The sequence below is a fragment of the Pleurodeles waltl genome, chromosome 1_1 (genome assembly GCF_031143425.1).
Source record: "Pleurodeles waltl isolate 20211129_DDA chromosome 1_1, aPleWal1.hap1.20221129, whole genome shotgun sequence".
Taxonomy (NCBI): Eukaryota; Metazoa; Chordata; class Amphibia; order Caudata; family Salamandridae; genus Pleurodeles; species Pleurodeles waltl.
In genome coordinates, this window is record NC_090436.1 from 304,244,744 (window position 1) to 304,262,306 (window position 17,563).

General features: G+C 59.9%; 20 non-coding genes across 20 annotated transcripts; all 20 read left to right on the forward strand.

Moving 5' to 3' along the window:
• The first annotated feature begins 599 nt into the window (after positions 1-599).
• Positions 600-763, forward strand: LOC138293704 (U1 spliceosomal RNA). Its single transcript, XR_011203082.1, has one exon. It is a non-coding gene; the product is annotated as a U1 spliceosomal RNA (small nuclear RNA).
• An 843-nt stretch (positions 764-1,606) lies between these two features.
• Positions 1,607-1,770, forward strand: LOC138293712 (U1 spliceosomal RNA). The gene has a single exon (XR_011203086.1). It is a non-coding gene; the product is annotated as a U1 spliceosomal RNA (small nuclear RNA).
• Positions 1,771-2,625: 855 nt separating this feature from the next.
• Positions 2,626-2,789, forward strand: LOC138293718 (U1 spliceosomal RNA). The gene has a single exon (XR_011203088.1). It is a non-coding gene; the product is annotated as a U1 spliceosomal RNA (small nuclear RNA).
• Positions 2,790-3,644: 855 nt separating this feature from the next.
• Positions 3,645-3,808, forward strand: LOC138293720 (U1 spliceosomal RNA). The gene has a single exon (XR_011203091.1). It is a non-coding gene; the product is annotated as a U1 spliceosomal RNA (small nuclear RNA).
• Positions 3,809-4,318: 510 nt separating this feature from the next.
• Positions 4,319-4,482, forward strand: LOC138293732 (U1 spliceosomal RNA). The gene has a single exon (XR_011203094.1). It is a non-coding gene; the product is annotated as a U1 spliceosomal RNA (small nuclear RNA).
• An 847-nt stretch (positions 4,483-5,329) lies between these two features.
• LOC138293738 (U1 spliceosomal RNA) lies at positions 5,330-5,493 on the forward strand. Its single transcript, XR_011203095.1, has one exon. It is a non-coding gene; the product is annotated as a U1 spliceosomal RNA (small nuclear RNA).
• Positions 5,494-6,348: 855 nt separating this feature from the next.
• Positions 6,349-6,512, forward strand: LOC138295205 (U1 spliceosomal RNA). Its single transcript, XR_011203534.1, has one exon. It is a non-coding gene; the product is annotated as a U1 spliceosomal RNA (small nuclear RNA).
• A 510-nt stretch (positions 6,513-7,022) lies between these two features.
• LOC138293743 (U1 spliceosomal RNA) lies at positions 7,023-7,186 on the forward strand. Its single transcript, XR_011203096.1, has one exon. It is a non-coding gene; the product is annotated as a U1 spliceosomal RNA (small nuclear RNA).
• Positions 7,187-8,041: 855 nt separating this feature from the next.
• Positions 8,042-8,205, forward strand: LOC138293748 (U1 spliceosomal RNA). The gene has a single exon (XR_011203097.1). It is a non-coding gene; the product is annotated as a U1 spliceosomal RNA (small nuclear RNA).
• Positions 8,206-8,715: 510 nt separating this feature from the next.
• Positions 8,716-8,879, forward strand: LOC138293754 (U1 spliceosomal RNA). Its single transcript, XR_011203099.1, has one exon. It is a non-coding gene; the product is annotated as a U1 spliceosomal RNA (small nuclear RNA).
• Positions 8,880-9,389: 510 nt separating this feature from the next.
• Positions 9,390-9,553, forward strand: LOC138293760 (U1 spliceosomal RNA). Its single transcript, XR_011203102.1, has one exon. It is a non-coding gene; the product is annotated as a U1 spliceosomal RNA (small nuclear RNA).
• Positions 9,554-10,383: 830 nt separating this feature from the next.
• On the forward strand, positions 10,384-10,547 carry LOC138293767 (U1 spliceosomal RNA). The gene has a single exon (XR_011203105.1). It is a non-coding gene; the product is annotated as a U1 spliceosomal RNA (small nuclear RNA).
• An 855-nt stretch (positions 10,548-11,402) lies between these two features.
• On the forward strand, positions 11,403-11,566 carry LOC138293773 (U1 spliceosomal RNA). The gene has a single exon (XR_011203106.1). It is a non-coding gene; the product is annotated as a U1 spliceosomal RNA (small nuclear RNA).
• An 855-nt stretch (positions 11,567-12,421) lies between these two features.
• Positions 12,422-12,585, forward strand: LOC138293780 (U1 spliceosomal RNA). Its single transcript, XR_011203109.1, has one exon. It is a non-coding gene; the product is annotated as a U1 spliceosomal RNA (small nuclear RNA).
• A 510-nt stretch (positions 12,586-13,095) lies between these two features.
• On the forward strand, positions 13,096-13,259 carry LOC138295283 (U1 spliceosomal RNA). The gene has a single exon (XR_011203563.1). It is a non-coding gene; the product is annotated as a U1 spliceosomal RNA (small nuclear RNA).
• Positions 13,260-13,769: 510 nt separating this feature from the next.
• LOC138293787 (U1 spliceosomal RNA) lies at positions 13,770-13,933 on the forward strand. Its single transcript, XR_011203110.1, has one exon. It is a non-coding gene; the product is annotated as a U1 spliceosomal RNA (small nuclear RNA).
• An 843-nt stretch (positions 13,934-14,776) lies between these two features.
• LOC138293799 (U1 spliceosomal RNA) lies at positions 14,777-14,940 on the forward strand. Its single transcript, XR_011203112.1, has one exon. It is a non-coding gene; the product is annotated as a U1 spliceosomal RNA (small nuclear RNA).
• Positions 14,941-15,450: 510 nt separating this feature from the next.
• Positions 15,451-15,614, forward strand: LOC138293806 (U1 spliceosomal RNA). Its single transcript, XR_011203113.1, has one exon. It is a non-coding gene; the product is annotated as a U1 spliceosomal RNA (small nuclear RNA).
• Positions 15,615-16,124: 510 nt separating this feature from the next.
• LOC138293810 (U1 spliceosomal RNA) lies at positions 16,125-16,288 on the forward strand. The gene has a single exon (XR_011203114.1). It is a non-coding gene; the product is annotated as a U1 spliceosomal RNA (small nuclear RNA).
• Positions 16,289-17,131: 843 nt separating this feature from the next.
• On the forward strand, positions 17,132-17,295 carry LOC138293814 (U1 spliceosomal RNA). Its single transcript, XR_011203115.1, has one exon. It is a non-coding gene; the product is annotated as a U1 spliceosomal RNA (small nuclear RNA).
• Positions 17,296-17,563: the final 268 nt, after the last annotated feature.

Here is a 17,563-nt window from a genome sequence, read left to right on the forward strand (position 1 = left end):
GCTGTCAGCCTGTAGTCCTCACCCTTGCCTTCTGGGGCCAAGACTATGGCTGAGGCCACCAGGCCTGGGCCCGGCGAGGGCTCTGCCCGGCGAGGGTTCTGCCGCGTTTGGGAGCGTTCGGGAAGGCGTGAGGGGCTCAGGGCGCGAAACACTGCTCCCCGGCAGGCCTTTTCCCTGGCTTTGGCCAACAAAAGCACTGCCTAGCCCTAGAGTAGGGCTTAGTGGCAGTTCTGTAGGCTCAGAAGCCTCCAACTCTGCTTCTGGGCCTTCTTTCCACCTGGCGAGCCCACCTGTCAGCATGCTGTACTCTACCCTTGCCCAAATTCTCAGCAATGGAGAGGATCCTGAAAGCAAGGCCCTGATTGGCTCTGCTGGATGGCGTGGTCATGTAAATTTCACTGGCCGGCCGGCCGAGGCTTCTGGGAAGCAGCTTTGGGTAGGCAACGGCTTTGCCCAAAGGGTCTGCGGGGCCTTGGCTGGTCACTTTGCGCCCCCACGCCCATGCTCTGCCCCGCCTCAGGCCTTGCCTCTGTGGATGCCACCCTCGCTCTGCAGGGAGATGCCAAGCGGGCCCCCCTTGCCCTGTCCCCTTCCAACTCATACTTACCTGGCAGGGGAGACACCATGATCACGAAGGTGGTTCTCCCAGGGTGAGGCTCATCCATTGCACTTCGGATGTGCTGACCCCTGCGATGTCCCCAAATGCGGGATACTCGACTGCATAATTTCTGGTAGTGGGGGACTGCGTTCGCGCTTTCCCCTGATCTCTGGTATCAAGAAAGGCAACAAGAAAAACCACTCTGGAGCACCCTTAGCTGTCTCTCCAGCTTCCTTCTGGGTGCTGCAGCGGGCTGGGCAAGGGGAAGAGGCATGCAAATTCAGGAGCCTGGGGAGTGCTGGGATAGCTGCCGCCTCCCACTCAGGGGACCTATCCAGAGAGAGGAAAGTAGGCCCTGGCTAGGTGACAGGTCTGTCCTTCTCAGCTAAGCCCCTGGGCTTGTGGACCGGCTGTCAGCCTGTAGTCCTCACCCTTGCCTTCTGGGGCCAAGACTATGGCTGAGGCCACCAGGCCTGGGCCCGGCGAGGGCTCTGCCCGGCGAGGGTTCTGCCGCGTTTGGGAGCGTTCGGGAAGGCGTGAGGGGCTCAGGGCGCGAAACACTGCTCCCCGGCAGGCCTTTTCCCTGGCTTTGGCCAACAAAAGCACTGCCTAGCCCTAGAGTAGGGCTTAGTGGCAGTTCTGTAGGCTCAGAAGCCTCCAACTCTGCTTCTGGGCCTTCTTTCCACCTGGCGAGCCCACCTGTCAGCATGCTGTACTCTACCCTTGCCCAAATTCTCAGCAATGGAGAGGATCCTGAAAGCAAGGCCCTGATTGGCTCTGCTGGATGGCGTGGTCATGTAAATTTCACTGGCCGGCCGGCCGAGGCTTCTGGGAAGCAGCTTTGGGTAGGCAACGGCTTTGCCCAAAGGGTCTGCGGGGCCTTGGCTGGTCACTTTGCGCCCCCACGCCCATGCTCTGCCCCGCCTCAGGCCTTGCCTCTGTGGATGCCACCCTCGCTCTGCAGGGAGATGCCAAGCGGGCCCCCCTTGCCCTGTCCCCTTCCAACTCATACTTACCTGGCAGGGGAGACACCATGATCACGAAGGTGGTTCTCCCAGGGTGAGGCTCATCCATTGCACTTCGGATGTGCTGACCCCTGCGATGTCCCCAAATGCGGGATACTCGACTGCATAATTTCTGGTAGTGGGGGACTGCGTTCGCGCTTTCCCCTGATCTCTGGTATCAAGAAAGGCAACAAGAAAAACCACTCTGGAGCACCCTTAGCTGTCTCTCCAGCTTCCTTCTGGGTGCTGCAGCAGGCTGGAAATGGGGCTGGGCAAGGGGAAGAGGCATGCAAATTCAGGAGCCTGGGGAGTGCTGGGATAGCTGCCGCCTCCCACTCAGGGGACCTATCCAGAGAGAGGAAAGTAGGCCCTGGCTAGGTGACAGGTCTGTCCCTCTCAGCTAAGCCCCTGGGCTTGTGGACCGGCTGTCAGCCTGTAGTCCTCACCCTTGCCTTCTGGGGCCAAGACTATGGCTGAGGCCACCAGGCCTGGGCCCGGCGAGGGCTCTGCCCGGCGAGGGTTCTGCCGCGTTTGGGAGCGTTCGGGAAGGCGTGAGGGGCTCAGGGCGCGAAACACTGCTCCCCGGCAGGCCTTTTCCCTGGCTTTGGCCAACAAAAGCACTGCCTAGCCCTAGAGTAGGGCTTAGTGGCAGTTCTGTAGGCTCAGAAGCCTCCAACTCTGCTTCTGGGCCTTCTTTCCACCTGGCGAGCCCACCTGTCAGCATGCTGTACTCTACCCTTGCCCAAATTCTCAGCAATGGAGAGGATCCTGAAAGCAAGGCCCTGATTGGCTCTGCTGGATGGCGTGGTCATGTAAATTTCACTGGCCGGCCGGCCGAGGCTTCTGGGAAGCAGCTTTGGGTAGGCAACGGCTTTGCCCAAAGGGTCTGCGGGGCCTTGGCTGGTCACTTTGCGCCCCCACGCCCATGCTCTGCCCCGCCTCAGGCCTTGCCTCTGTGGATGCCACCCTCGCTCTGCAGGGAGATGCCAAGCGGGCCCCCCTTGCCCTGTCCCCTTCCAACTCATACTTACCTGGCAGGGGAGACACCATGATCACGAAGGTGGTTCTCCCAGGGTGAGGCTCATCCATTGCACTTCGGATGTGCTGACCCCTGCGATGTCCCCAAATGCGGGATACTCGACTGCATAATTTCTGGTAGTGGGGGACTGCGTTCGCGCTTTCCCCTGATCTCTGGTATCAAGAAAGGCAACAAGAAAAACCACTCTGGAGCACCCTTAGCTGTCTCTCCAGCTTCCTTCTGGGTGCTGCAGCAGGCTGGAAATGGGGCTGGGCAAGGGGAAGAGGCATGCAAATTCAGGAGCCTGGGGAGTGCTGGGATAGCTGCCGCCTCCCACTCAGGGGACCTATCCAGAGAGAGGAAAGTAGGCCCTGGCTAGGTGACAGGTCTGTCCCTCTCAGCTAAGCCCCTGGGCTTGTGGACCGGCTGTCAGCCTGTAGTCCTCACCCTTGCCTTCTGGGGCCAAGACTATGGCTGAGGCCACCAGGCCTGGGCCCGGCGAGGGCTCTGCCCGGCGAGGGTTCTGCCGCGTTTGGGAGCGTTCGGGAAGGCGTGAGGGGCTCAGGGCGCGAAACACTGCTCCCCGGCAGGCCTTTTCCCTGGCTTTGGCCAACAAAAGCACTGCCTAGCCCTAGAGTAGGGCTTAGTGGCAGTTCTGTAGGCTCAGAAGCCTCCAACTCTGCTTCTGGGCCTTCTTTCCACCTGGCGAGCCCACCTGTCAGCATGCTGTACTCTACCCTTGCCCAAATTCTCAGCAATGGAGAGGATCCTGAAAGCAAGGCCCTGATTGGCTCTGCTGGATGGCGTGGTCATGTAAATTTCACTGGCCGGCCGGCCGAGGCTTCTGGGAAGCAGCTTTGGGTAGGCAACGGCTTTGCCCAAAGGGTCTGCGGGGCCTTGGCTGGTCACTTTGCGCCCCCACGCCCATGCTCTGCCCCGCCTCAGGCCTTGCCTCTGTGGATGCCACCCTCGCTCTGCAGGGAGATGCCAAGCGGGCCCCCCTTGCCCTGTCCCCTTCCAACTCATACTTACCTGGCAGGGGAGACACCATGATCACGAAGGTGGTTCTCCCAGGGTGAGGCTCATCCATTGCACTTCGGATGTGCTGACCCCTGCGATGTCCCCAAATGCGGGATACTCGACTGCATAATTTCTGGTAGTGGGGGACTGCGTTCGCGCTTTCCCCTGATCTCTGGTATCAAGAAAGGCAACAAGAAAAACCACTCTGGAGCACCCTTAGCTGTCTCTCCAGCTTCCTTCTGGGTGCTGCAGTAGGCTGGAAATGGGGCTGGGCAAGGGGAAGAGGCATGCAAATTCAGGAGCCTGGGGAATGCTGGGAAAGGGCCTCAAAAGCTGCTTCTGGGCCTTCGTTCCACCTGGCGAGCCCACCTGTCAGCATGCTGTACTCTACCCTTGCCCAAATTCTCAGCAATGGAGAGGATCCTGAAAGCAAGGCCCTGATTGGCTCTGCTGGATGGCGTGGTCATGTAAATTTCACTGGCCGGCCGGCCGAGGCTTCTGGGAAGCAGCTTTGGGTAGGCAACGGCTTTGCCCAAAGGGTCTGCGGGGCCTTGGCTGGTCACTTTGCGCCCCCACGCCCATGCTCTGCCCCGCCTCAGGCCTTGCCTCTGTGGATGCCACCCTCGCTCTGCAGGGAGATGCCAAGCGGGCCCCCCTTGCCCTGTCCCCTTCCAACTCATACTTACCTGGCAGGGGAGACACCATGATCACGAAGGTGGTTCTCCCAGGGTGAGGCTCATCCATTGCACTTCGGATGTGCTGACCCCTGCGATGTCCCCAAATGCGGGATACTCGACTGCATAATTTCTGGTAGTGGGGGACTGCGTTCGCGCTTTCCCCTGATCTCTGGTATCAAGAAAGGCAACAAGAAAAACCACTCTGGAGCACCCTTAGCTGTCTCTCCAGCTTCCTTCTGGGTGCTGCAGCAGGCTGGAAATGGGGCTGGGCAAGGGGAAGAGGCATGCAAATTCAGGAGCCTGGGGAGTGCTGGGATAGCTGCCGCCTCCCACTCAGGGGACCTATCCAGAGAGAGGAAAGTAGGCCCTGGCTAGGTGACAGGTCTGTCCCTCTCAGCTAAGCCCCTGGGCTTGTGGACCGGCTGTCAGCCTGTAGTCCTCACCCTTGCCTTCTGGGGCCAAGACTATGGCTGAGGCCACCAGGCCTGGGCCCGGCGAGGGCTCTGCCCGGCGAGGGTTCTGCCGCGTTTGGGAGCGTTCGTGAGGGGCTCAGGGCGCGAAACACTGCTCCCCGGCAGGCCTTTTCCCTGGCTTTGGCCAACAAAAGCACTGCCTAGCCCTAGAGTAGGGCTTAGTGGCAGTTCTGTAGGCTCAGAAGCCTCCAACTCTGCTTCTGGGCCTTCTTTCCACCTGGCGAGCCCACCTGTCAGCATGCTGTACTCTACCCTTGCCCAAATTCTCAGCAATGGAGAGGATCCTGAAAGCAAGGCCCTGATTGGCTCTGCTGGATGGCGTGGTCATGTAAATTTCACTGGCCGGCCGGCCGAGGCTTCTGGGAAGCAGCTTTGGGTAGGCAACGGCTTTGCCCAAAGGGTCTGCGGGGCCTTGGCTGGTCACTTTGCGCCCCCACGCCCATGCTCTGCCCCGCCTCAGGCCTTGCCTCTGTGGATGCCACCCTCGCTCTGCAGGGAGATGCCAAGCGGGCCCCCCTTGCCCTGTCCCCTTCCAACTCATACTTACCTGGCAGGGGAGACACCATGATCACGAAGGTGGTTCTCCCAGGGTGAGGCTCATCCATTGCACTTCGGATGTGCTGACCCCTGCGATGTCCCCAAATGCGGGATACTCGACTGCATAATTTCTGGTAGTGGGGGACTGCGTTCGCGCTTTCCCCTGATCTCTGGTATCAAGAAAGGCAACAAGAAAAACCACTCTGGAGCACCCTTAGCTGTCTCTCCAGCTTCCTTCTGGGTGCTGCAGCAGGCTGGAAATGGGGCTGGGCAAGGGGAAGAGGCATGCAAATTCAGGAGCCTGGGGAGTGCTGGGATAGCTGCCGCCTCCCACTCAGGGGACCTATCCAGAGAGAGGAAAGTAGGCCCTGGCTAGGTGACAGGTCTGTCCCTCTCAGCTAAGCCCCTGGGCTTGTGGACCGGCTGTCAGCCTGTAGTCCTCACCCTTGCCTTCTGGGGCCAAGACTATGGCTGAGGCCACCAGGCCTGGGCCCGGCGAGGGCTCTGCCCGGCGAGGGTTCTGCCGCGTTTGGGAGCGTTCGGGAAGGCGTGAGGGGCTCAGGGCGCGAAACACTGCTCCCCGGCAGGCCTTTTCCCTGGCTTTGGCCAACAAAAGCACTGCCTAGCCCTAGAGTAGGGCTTAGTGGCAGTTCTGTAGGCTCAGAAGCCTCCAACTCTGCTTCTGGGCCTTCTTTCCACCTGGCGAGCCCACCTGTCAGCATGCTGTACTCTACCCTTGCCCAAATTCTCAGCAATGGAGAGGATCCTGAAAGCAAGGCCCTGATTGGCTCTGCTGGATGGCGTGGTCATGTAAATTTCACTGGCCGGCCGGCCGAGGCTTCTGGGAAGCAGCTTTGGGTAGGCAACGGCTTTGCCCAAAGGGTCTGCGGGGCCTTGGCTGGTCACTTTGCGCCCCCACGCCCATGCTCTGCCCCGCCTCAGGCCTTGCCTCTGTGGATGCCACCCTCGCTCTGCAGGGAGATGCCAAGCGGGCCCCCCTTGCCCTGTCCCCTTCCAACTCATACTTACCTGGCAGGGGAGACACCATGATCACGAAGGTGGTTCTCCCAGGGTGAGGCTCATCCATTGCACTTCGGATGTGCTGACCCCTGCGATGTCCCCAAATGCGGGATACTCGTCTGCATAATTTCTGGTAGTGGGGGACTGCGTTCGCGCTTTCCCCTGATCTCTGGTATCAAGAAAGGCAACAAGAAAAACCACTCTGGAGCACCCTTAGCTGTCTCTCCAGCTTCCTTCTGGGTGCTGCAGTAGGCTGGAAATGGGGCTGGGCAAGGGGAAGAGGCATGCAAATTCAGGAGCCTGGGGAATGCTGGGAAAGGGCCTCAAAAGCTGCTTCTGGGCCTTCGTTCCACCTGGCGAGCCCACCTGTCAGCATGCTGTACTCTACCCTTGCCCAAATTCTCAGCAATGGAGAGGATCCTGAAAGCAAGGCCCTGATTGGCTCTGCTGGATGGCGTGGTCATGTAAATTTCACTGGCCGGCCGGCCGAGGCTTCTGGGAAGCAGCTTTGGGTAGGCAACGGCTTTGCCCAAAGGGTCTGCGGGGCCTTGGCTGGTCACTTTGCGCCCCCACGCCCATGCTCTGCCCCGCCTCAGGCCTTGCCTCTGTGGATGCCACCCTCGCTCTGCAGGGAGATGCCAAGCGGGCCCCCCTTGCCCTGTCCCCTTCCAACTCATACTTACCTGGCAGGGGAGACACCATGATCACGAAGGTGGTTCTCCCAGGGTGAGGCTCATCCATTGCACTTCGGATGTGCTGACCCCTGCGATGTCCCCAAATGCGGGATACTCGACTGCATAATTTCTGGTAGTGGGGGACTGCGTTCGCGCTTTCCCCTGATCTCTGGTATCAAGAAAGGCAACAAGAAAAACCACTCTGGAGCACCCTTAGCTGTCTCTCCAGCTTCCTTCTGGGTGCTGCAGCAGGCTGGAAATGGGGCTGGGCAAGGGGAAGAGGCATGCAAATTCAGGAGCCTGGGGAGTGCTGGGATAGCTGCCGCCTCCCACTCAGGGGACCTATCCAGAGAGAGGAAAGTAGGCCCTGGCTAGGTGACAGGTCTGTCCCTCTCAGCTAAGCCCCTGGGCTTGTGGACCGGCTGTCAGCCTGTAGTCCTCACCCTTGCCTTCTGGGGCCAAGACTATGGCTGAGGCCACCAGGCCTGGGCCCGGCGAGGGCTCTGCCCGGCGAGGGTTCTGCCGCGTTTGGGAGCGTTCGGGAAGGCGTGAGGGGCTCAGGGCGCGAAACACTGCTCCCCGGCAGGCCTTTTCCCTGGCTTTGGCCAACAAAAGCACTGCCTAGCCCTAGAGTAGGGCTTAGTGGCAGTTCTGTAGGCTCAGAAGCCTCCAACTCTGCTTCTGGGCCTTCTTTCCACCTGGCGAGCCCACCTGTCAGCATGCTGTACTCTACCCTTGCCCAAATTCTCAGCAATGGAGAGGATCCTGAAAGCAAGGCCCTGATTGGCTCTGCTGGATGGCGTGGTCATGTAAATTTCACTGGCCGGCCGGCCGAGGCTTCTGGGAAGCAGCTTTGGGTAGGCAACGGCTTTGCCCAAAGGGTCTGCGGGGCCTTGGCTGGTCACTTTGCGCCCCCACGCCCATGCTCTGCCCCGCCTCAGGCCTTGCCTCTGTGGATGCCACCCTCGCTCTGCAGGGAGATGCCAAGCGGGCCCCCCTTGCCCTGTCCCCTTCCAACTCATACTTACCTGGCAGGGGAGACACCATGATCACGAAGGTGGTTCTCCCAGGGTGAGGCTCATCCATTGCACTTCGGATGTGCTGACCCCTGCGATGTCCCCAAATGCGGGATACTCGACTGCATAATTTCTGGTAGTGGGGGACTGCGTTCGCGCTTTCCCCTGATCTCTGGTATCAAGAAAGGCAACAAGAAAAACCACTCTGGAGCACCCTTAGCTGTCTCTCCAGCTTCCTTCTGGGTGCTGCAGTAGGCTGGAAATGGGGCTGGGCAAGGGGAAGAGGCATGCAAATTCAGGAGCCTGGGGAATGCTGGGAAAGGGCCTCAAAAGCTGCTTCTGGGCCTTCGTTCCACCTGGCGAGCCCACCTGTCAGCATGCTGTACTCTACCCTTGCCCAAATTCTCAGCAATGGAGAGGATCCTGAAAGCAAGGCCCTGATTGGCTCTGCTGGATGGCGTGGTCATGTAAATTTCACTGGCCGGCCGGCCGAGGCTTCTGGGAAGCAGCTTTGGGTAGGCAACGGCTTTGCCCAAAGGGTCTGCGGGGCCTTGGCTGGTCACTTTGCGCCCCCACGCCCATGCTCTGCCCCGCCTCAGGCCTTGCCTCTGTGGATGCCACCCTCGCTCTGCAGGGAGATGCCAAGCGGGCCCCCCTTGCCCTGTCCCCTTCCAACTCATACTTACCTGGCAGGGGAGACACCATGATCACGAAGGTGGTTCTCCCAGGGTGAGGCTCATCCATTGCACTTCGGATGTGCTGACCCCTGCGATGTCCCCAAATGCGGGATACTCGACTGCATAATTTCTGGTAGTGGGGGACTGCGTTCGCGCTTTCCCCTGATCTCTGGTATCAAGAAAGGCAACAAGAAAAACCACTCTGGAGCACCCTTAGCTGTCTCTCCAGCTTCCTTCTGGGTGCTGCAGTAGGCTGGAAATGGGGCTGGGCAAGGGGAAGAGGCATGCAAATTCAGGAGCCTGGGGAATGCTGGGAAAGGGCCTCAAAAGCTGCTTCTGGGCCTTCTTTCCACCTGGCGAGCCCACCTGTCAGCATGCTGTACTCTACCCTTGCCCAAATTCTCAGCAATGGAGAGGATCCTGAAAGCAAGGCCCTGATTGGCTCTGCTGGATGGCGTGGTCATGTAAATTTCACTGGCCGGCCGGCCGAGGCTTCTGGGAAGCAGCTTTGGGTAGGCAACGGCTTTGCCCAAAGGGTCTGCGGGGCCTTGGCTGGTCACTTTGCGCCCCCACGCCCATGCTCTGCCCCGCCTCAGGCCTTGCCTCTGTGGATGCCACCCTCGCTCTGCAGGGAGATGCCAAGCGGGCCCCCCTTGCCCTGTCCCCTTCCAACTCATACTTACCTGGCAGGGGAGACACCATGATCACGAAGGTGGTTCTCCCAGGGTGAGGCTCATCCATTGCACTTCGGATGTGCTGACCCCTGCGATGTCCCCAAATGCGGGATACTCGACTGCATAATTTCTGGTAGTGGGGGACTGCGTTCGCGCTTTCCCCTGATCTCTGGTATCAAGAAAGGCAACAAGAAAAACCACTCTGGAGCACCCTTAGCTGTCTCTCCAGCTTCCTTCTGGGTGCTGCAGCGGGCTGGGCAAGGGGAAGAGGCATGCAAATTCAGGAGCCTGGGGAGTGCTGGGATAGCTGCCGCCTCCCACTCAGGGGACCTATCCAGAGAGAGGAAAGTAGGCCCTGGCTAGGTGACAGGTCTGTCCCTCTCAGCTAAGCCCCTGGGCTTGTGGACCGGCTGTCAGCCTGTAGTCCTCACCCTTGCCTTCTGGGGCCAAGACTATGGCTGAGGCCACCAGGCCTGGGCCCGGCGAGGGCTCTGCCCGGCGAGGGTTCTGCCGCGTTTGGGAGCGTTCGGGAAGGCGTGAGGGGCTCAGGGCGCGAAACACTGCTCCCCGGCAGGCCTTTTCCCTGGCTTTGGCCAACAAAAGCACTGCCTAGCCCTAGAGTAGGGCTTAGTGGCAGTTCTGTAGGCTCAGAAGCCTCCAACTCTGCTTCTGGGCCTTCTTTCCACCTGGCAGCATGCTGTACTCTACCCTTGCCCAAATTCTCAGCAATGGAGAGGATCCTGAAAGCAAGGCCCTGATTGGCTCTGCTGGATGGCGTGGTCATGTAAATTTCACTGGCCGGCCGGCCGAGGCTTCTGGGAAGCAGCTTTGGGTAGGCAACGGCTTTGCCCAAAGGGTCTGCGGGGCCTTGGCTGGTCACTTTGCGCCCCCACGCCCATGCTCTGCCCCGCCTCAGGCCTTGCCTCTGTGGATGCCACCCTCGCTCTGCAGGGAGATGCCAAGCGGGCCCCCCTTGCCCTGTCCCCTTCCAACTCATACTTACCTGGCAGGGGAGACACCATGATCACGAAGGTGGTTCTCCCAGGGTGAGGCTCATCCATTGCACTTCGGATGTGCTGACCCCTGCGATGTCCCCAAATGCGGGATACTCGACTGCATAATTTCTGGTAGTGGGGGACTGCGTTCGCGCTTTCCCCTGATCTCTGGTATCAAGAAAGGCAACAAGAAAAACCACTCTGGAGCACCCTTAGCTGTCTCTCCAGCTTCCTTCTGGGTGCTGCAGCAGGCTGGAAATGGGGCTGGGCAAGGGGAAGAGGCATGCAAATTCAGGAGCCTGGGGAGTGCTGGGATAGCTGCCGCCTCCCACTCAGGGGACCTATCCAGAGAGAGGAAAGTAGGCCCTGGCTAGGTGACAGGTCTGTCCCTCTCAGCTAAGCCCCTGGGCTTGTGGACCGGCTGTCAGCCTGTAGTCCTCACCCTTGCCTTCTGGGGCCAAGACTATGGCTGAGGCCACCAGGCCTGGGCCCGGCGAGGGCTCTGCCCGGCGAGGGTTCTGCCGCGTTTGGGAGCGTTCGGGAAGGCGTGAGGGGCTCAGGGCGCGAAACACTGCTCCCCGGCAGGCCTTTTCCCTGGCTTTGGCCAACAAAAGCACTGCCTAGCCCTAGAGTAGGGCTTAGTGGCAGTTCTGTAGGCTCAGAAGCCTCCAACTCTGCTTCTGGGCCTTCTTTCCACCTGGCGAGCCCACCTGTCAGCATGCTGTACTCTACCCTTGCCCAAATTCTCAGCAATGGAGAGGATCCTGAAAGCAAGGCCCTGATTGGCTCTGCTGGATGGCGTGGTCATGTAAATTTCACTGGCCGGCCGGCCGAGGCTTCTGGGAAGCAGCTTTGGGTAGGCAACGGCTTTGCCCAAAGGGTCTGCGGGGCCTTGGCTGGTCACTTTGCGCCCCCACGCCCATGCTCTGCCCCGCCTCAGGCCTTGCCTTTGTGGATGCCACCCTCGCTCTGCAGGGAGATGCCAAGCGGGCCCCCCTTGCCCTGTCCCCTTCCAACTCATACTTACCTGGCAGGGGAGACACCATGATCACGAAGGTGGTTCTCCCAGGGTGAGGCTCATCCATTGCACTTCGGATGTGCTGACCCCTGCGATGTCCCCAAATGCGGGATACTCGACTGCATAATTTCTGGTAGTGGGGGACTGCGTTCGCGCTTTCCCCTGATCTCTGGTATCAAGAAAGGCAACAAGAAAAACCACTCTGGAGCACCCTTAGCTGTCTCTCCAGCTTCCTTCTGGGTGCTGCAGTAGGCTGGAAATGGGGCTGGGCAAGGGGAAGAGGCATGCAAATTCAGGAGCCTGGGGAGTGCTGGGATAGCTGCCGCCTCCCACTCAGGGGACCTATCCAGAGAGAGGAAAGTAGGCCCTGGCTAGGTGACAGGTCTGTCCCTCTCAGCTAAGCCCCTGGGCTTGTGGACCGGCTGTCAGCCTGTAGTCCTCACCCTTGCCTTCTGGGGCCAAGACTATGGCTGAGGCCACCAGGCCTGGGCCCGGCGAGGGCTCTGCCCGGCGAGGGTTCTGCCGCGTTTGGGAGCGTTCGGGAAGGCGTGAGGGGCTCAGGGCGCGAAACACTGCTCCCCGGCAGGCCTTTTCCCTGGCTTTGGCCAACAAAAGCACTGCCTAGCCCTAGAGTAGGGCTTAGTGGCAGTTCTGTAGGCTCAGAAGCCTCCAACTCTGCTTCTGGGCCTTCTTTCCACCTGGCGAGCCCACCTGTCAGCATGCTGTACTCTACCCTTGCCCAAATTCTCAGCAATGGAGAGGATCCTGAAAGCAAGGCCCTGATTGGCTCTGCTGGATGGCGTGGTCATGTAAATTTCACTGGCCGGCCGGCCGAGGCTTCTGGGAAGCAGCTTTGGGTAGGCAACGGCTTTGCCCAAAGGGTCTGCGGGGCCTTGGCTGGTCACTTTGCGCCCCCACGCCCATGCTCTGCCCCGCCTCAGGCCTTGCCTCTGTGGATGCCACCCTCGCTCTGCAGGGAGATGCCAAGCGGGCCCCCCTTGCCCTGTCCCCTTCCAACTCATACTTACCTGGCAGGGGAGACACCATGATCACGAAGGTGGTTCTCCCAGGGTGAGGCTCATCCATTGCACTTCGGATGTGCTGACCCCTGCGATGTCCCCAAATGCGGGATACTCGACTGCATAATTTCTGGTAGTGGGGGACTGCGTTCGCGCTTTCCCCTGATCTCTGGTATCAAGAAAGGCAACAAGAAAAACCACTCTGGAGCACCCTTAGCTGTCTCTCCAGCTTCCTTCTGGGTGCTGCAGTAGGCTGGAAATGGGGCTGGGCAAGGGGAAGAGGCATGCAAATTCAGGAGCCTGGGGAATGCTGGGAAAGGGCCTCAAAAGCTGCTTCTGGGCCTTCGTTCCACCTGGCGAGCCCACCTGTCAGCATGCTGTACTCTACCCTTGCCCAAATTCTCAGCAATGGAGAGGATCCTGAAAGCAAGGCCCTGATTGGCTCTGCTGGATGGCGTGGTCATGTAAATTTCACTGGCCGGCCGGCCGAGGCTTCTGGGAAGCAGCTTTGGGTAGGCAACGGCTTTGCCCAAAGGGTCTGCGGGGCCTTGGCTGGTCACTTTGCGCCCCCACGCCCATGCTCTGCCCCGCCTCAGGCCTTGCCTCTGTGGATGCCACCCTCGCTCTGCAGGGAGATGCCAAGCGGGCCCCCCTTGCCCTGTCCCCTTCCAACTCATACTTACCTGGCAGGGGAGACACCATGATCACGAAGGTGGTTCTCCCAGGGTGAGGCTCATCCATTGCACTTCGGATGTGCTGACCCCTGCAATGTCCCCAAATGCGGGATACTCGACTGCATAATTTCTGGTAGTGGGGGACTGCGTTCGCGCTTTCCCCTGATCTCTGGTATCAAGAAAGGCAACAAGAAAAACCACTCTGGAGCACCCTTAGCTGTCTCTCCAGCTTCCTTCTGGGTGCTGCAGTAGGCTGGAAATGGGGCTGGGCAAGGGGAAGAGGCATGCAAATTCAGGAGCCTGGGGAATGCTGGGAAAGGGCCTCAAAAGCTGCTTCTGGGCCTTCTTTCCACCTGGCGAGCCCACCTGTCAGCATGCTGTACTCTACCCTTGCCCAAATTCTCAGCAATGGAGAGGATCCTGAAAGCAAGGCCCTGATTGGCTCTGCTGGATGGCGTGGTCATGTAAATTTCACTGGCCGGCCGGCCGAGGCTTCTGGGAAGCAGCTTTGGGTAGGCAACGGCTTTGCCCAAAGGGTCTGCGGGGCCTTGGCTGGTCACTTTGCGCCCCCACGCCCATGCTCTGCCCCGCCTCAGGCCTTGCCTCTGTGGATGCCACCCTCGCTCTGCAGGGAGATGCCAAGCGGGCCCCCCTTGCCCTGTCCCCTTCCAACTCATACTTACCTGGCAGGGGAGACACCATGATCACGAAGGTGGTTCTCCCAGGGTGAGGCTCATCCATTGCACTTCGGATGTGCTGACCCCTGCGATGTCCCCAAATGCGGGATACTCGACTGCATAATTTCTGGTAGTGGGGGACTGCGTTCGCGCTTTCCCCTGATCTCTGGTATCAAGAAAGGCAACAAGAAAAACCACTCTGGAGCACCCTTAGCTGTCTCTCCAGCTTCCTTCTGGGTGCTGCAGCGGGCTGGGCAAGGGGAAGAGGCATGCAAATTCAGGAGCCTGGGGAGTGCTGGGATAGCTGCCGCCTCCCACTCAGGGGACCTATCCAGAGAGAGGAAAGTAGGCCCTGGCTAGGTGACAGGTCTGTCCCTCTCAGCTAAGCCCCTGGGCTTGTGGACCGGCTGTCAGCCTGTAGTCCTCACCCTTGCCTTCTGGGGCCAAGACTATGGCTGAGGCCACCAGGCCTGGGCCCGGCGAGGGCTCTGCCCGGCGAGGGTTCTGCCGCGTTTGGGAGCGTTCGGGAAGGCGTGAGGGGCTCAGGGCGCGAAACACTGCTCCCCGGCAGGCCTTTTCCCTGGCTTTGGCCAACAAAAGCACTGCCTAGCCCTAGAGTAGGGCTTAGTGGCAGTTCTGTAGGCTCAGAAGCCTCCAACTCTGCTTCTGGGCCTTCTTTCCACCTGGCGAGCCCACCTGTCAGCATGCTGTACTCTACCCTTGCCCAAATTCTCAGCAATGGAGAGGATCCTGAAAGCAAGGCCCTGATTGGCTCTGCTGGATGGCGTGGTCATGTAAATTTCACTGGCCGGCCGGCCGAGGCTTCTGGGAAGCAGCTTTGGGTAGGCAACGGCTTTGCCCAAAGGGTCTGCGGGGCCTTGGCTGGTCACTTTGCGCCCCCACGCCCATGCTCTGCCCCGCCTCAGGCCTTGCCTCTGTGGATGCCACCCTCGCTCTGCAGGGAGATGCCAAGCGGGCCCCCCTTGCCCTGTCCCCTTCCAACTCATACTTACCTGGCAGGGGAGACACCATGATCACGAAGGTGGTTCTCCCAGGGTGAGGCTCATCCATTGCACTTCGGATGTGCTGACCCCTGCGATGTCCCCAAATGCGGGATACTCGACTGCATAATTTCTGGTAGTGGGGGACTGCGTTCGCGCTTTCCCCTGATCTCTGGTATCAAGAAAGGCAACAAGAAAAACCACTCTGGAGCACCCTTAGCTGTCTCTCCAGCTTCCTTCTGGGTGCTGCAGTAGGCTGGAAATGGGGCTGGGCAAGGGGAAGAGGCATGCAAATTCAGGAGCCTGGGGAATGCTGGGAAAGGGCCTCAAAAGCTGCTTCTGGGCCTTCGTTCCACCTGGCGAGCCCACCTGTCAGCATGCTGTACTCTACCCTTGCCCAAATTCTCAGCAATGGAGAGGATCCTGAAAGCAAGGCCCTGATTGGCTCTGCTGGATGGCGTGGTCATGTAAATTTCACTGGCCGGCCGGCCGAGGCTTCTGGGAAGCAGCTTTGGGTAGGCAACGGCTTTGCCCAAAGGGTCTGCGGGGCCTTGGCTGGTCACTTTGCGCCCCCACGCCCATGCTCTGCCCCGCCTCAGGCCTTGCCTCTGTGGATGCCACCCTCGCTCTGCAGGGAGATGCCAAGCGGGCCCCCCTTGCCCTGTCCCCTTCCAACTCATACTTACCTGGCAGGGGAGACACCATGATCACGAAGGTGGTTCTCCCAGGGTGAGGCTCATCCATTGCACTTCGGATGTGCTGACCCCTGCGATGTCCCCAAATGCGGGATACTCGACTGCATAATTTCTGGTAGTGGGGGACTGCGTTCGCGCTTTCCCCTGATCTCTGGTATCAAGAAAGGCAACAAGAAAAACCACTCTGGAGCACCCTTAGCTGTCTCTCCAGCTTCCTTCTGGGTGCTGCAGTAGGCTGGAAATGGGGCTGGGCAAGGGGAAGAGGCATGCAAATTCAGGAGCCTGGGGAATGCTGGGAAAGGGCCTCAAAAGCTGCTTCTGGGCCTTCGTTCCACCTGGCGAGCCCACCTGTCAGCATGCTGTACTCTACCCTTGCCCAAATTCTCAGCAATGGAGAGGATCCTGAAAGCAAGGCCCTGATTGGCTCTGCTGGATGGCGTGGTCATGTAAATTTCACTGGCCGGCCGGCCGAGGCTTCTGGGAAGCAGCTTTGGGTAGGCAACGGCTTTGCCCAAAGGGTCTGCGGGGCCTTGGCTGGTCACTTTGCGCCCCCACGCCCATGCTCTGCCCCGCCTCAGGCCTTGCCTCTGTGGATGCCACCCTCGCTCTGCAGGGAGATGCCAAGCGGGCCCCCCTTGCCCTGTCCCCTTCCAACTCATACTTACCTGGCAGGGGAGACACCATGATCACGAAGGTGGTTCTCCCAGGGTGAGGCTCATCCATTGCACTTCGGATGTGCTGACCCCTGCGATGTCCCCAAATGCGGGATACTCGACTGCATAATTTCTGGTAGTGGGGGACTGCGTTCGCGCTTTCCCCTGATCTCTGGTATCAAGAAAGGCAACAAGAAAAACCACTCTGGAGCACCCTTAGCTGTCTCTCCAGCTTCCTTCTGGGTGCTGCAGCAGGCTGGAAATGGGGCTGGGCAAGGGGAAGAGGCATGCAAATTCAGGAGCCTGGGGAGTGCTGGGATAGCTGCCGCCTCCCACTCAGGGGACCTATCCAGAGAGAGGAAAGTAGGCCCTGGCTAGGTGACAGGTCTGTCCCTCTCAGCTAAGCCCCTGGGCTTGTGGACCGGCTGTCAGCCTGTAGTCCTCACCCTTGCCTTCTGGGGCCAAGACTATGGCTGAGGCCACCAGGCCTGGGCCCGGCGAGGGCTCTGCCCGGCGAGGGTTCTGCCGCGTTTGGGGGCGTGAGGGGCTCAGGGCGCGAAACACTGCTCCCCGGCAGGCCTTTTCCCTGGCTTTGGCCAACAAAAGCACTGCCTAGCCCTAGAGTAGGGCTTAGTGGCAGTTCTGTAGGCTCAGAAGCCTCCAACTCTGCTTCTGGGCCTTCTTTCCACCTGGCGAGCCCACCTGTCAGCATGCTGTACTCTACCCTTGCCCAAATTCTCAGCAATGGAGAGGATCCTGAAAGCAAGGCCCTGATTGGCTCTGCTGGATGGCGTGGTCATGTAAATTTCACTGGCCGGCCGGCCGAGGCTTCTGGGAAGCAGCTTTGGGTAGGCAACGGCTTTGCCCAAAGGGTCTGCGGGGCCTTGGCTGGTCACTTTGCGCCCCCACGCCCATGCTCTGCCCCGCCTCAGGCCTTGCCTCTGTGGATGCCACCCTCGCTCTGCAGGGAGATGCCAAGCGGGCCCCCCTTGCCCTGTCCCCTTCCAACTCATACTTACCTGGCAGGGGAGACACCATGATCACGAAGGTGGTTCTCCCAGGGTGAGGCTCATCCATTGCACTTCGGATGTGCTGACCCCTGCGATGTCCCCAAATGCGGGATACTCGACTGCATAATTTCTGGTAGTGGGGGACTGCGTTCGCGCTTTCCCCTGATCTCTGGTATCAAGAAAGGCAACAAGAAAAACCACTCTGGAGCACCCTTAGCTGTCTCTCCAGCTTCCTTCTGGGTGCTGCAGCGGGCTGGGCAAGGGGAAGAGGCATGCAAATTCAGGAGCCTGGGGAGTGCTGGGATAGCTGCCGCCTCCCACTCAGGGGACCTATCCAGAGAGAGGAAAGTAGGCCCTGGCTAGGTGACAGGTCTGTCCCTCTCAGCTAAGCCCCTGGGCTTGTGGACCGGCTGTCAGCCTGTAGTCCTCACCC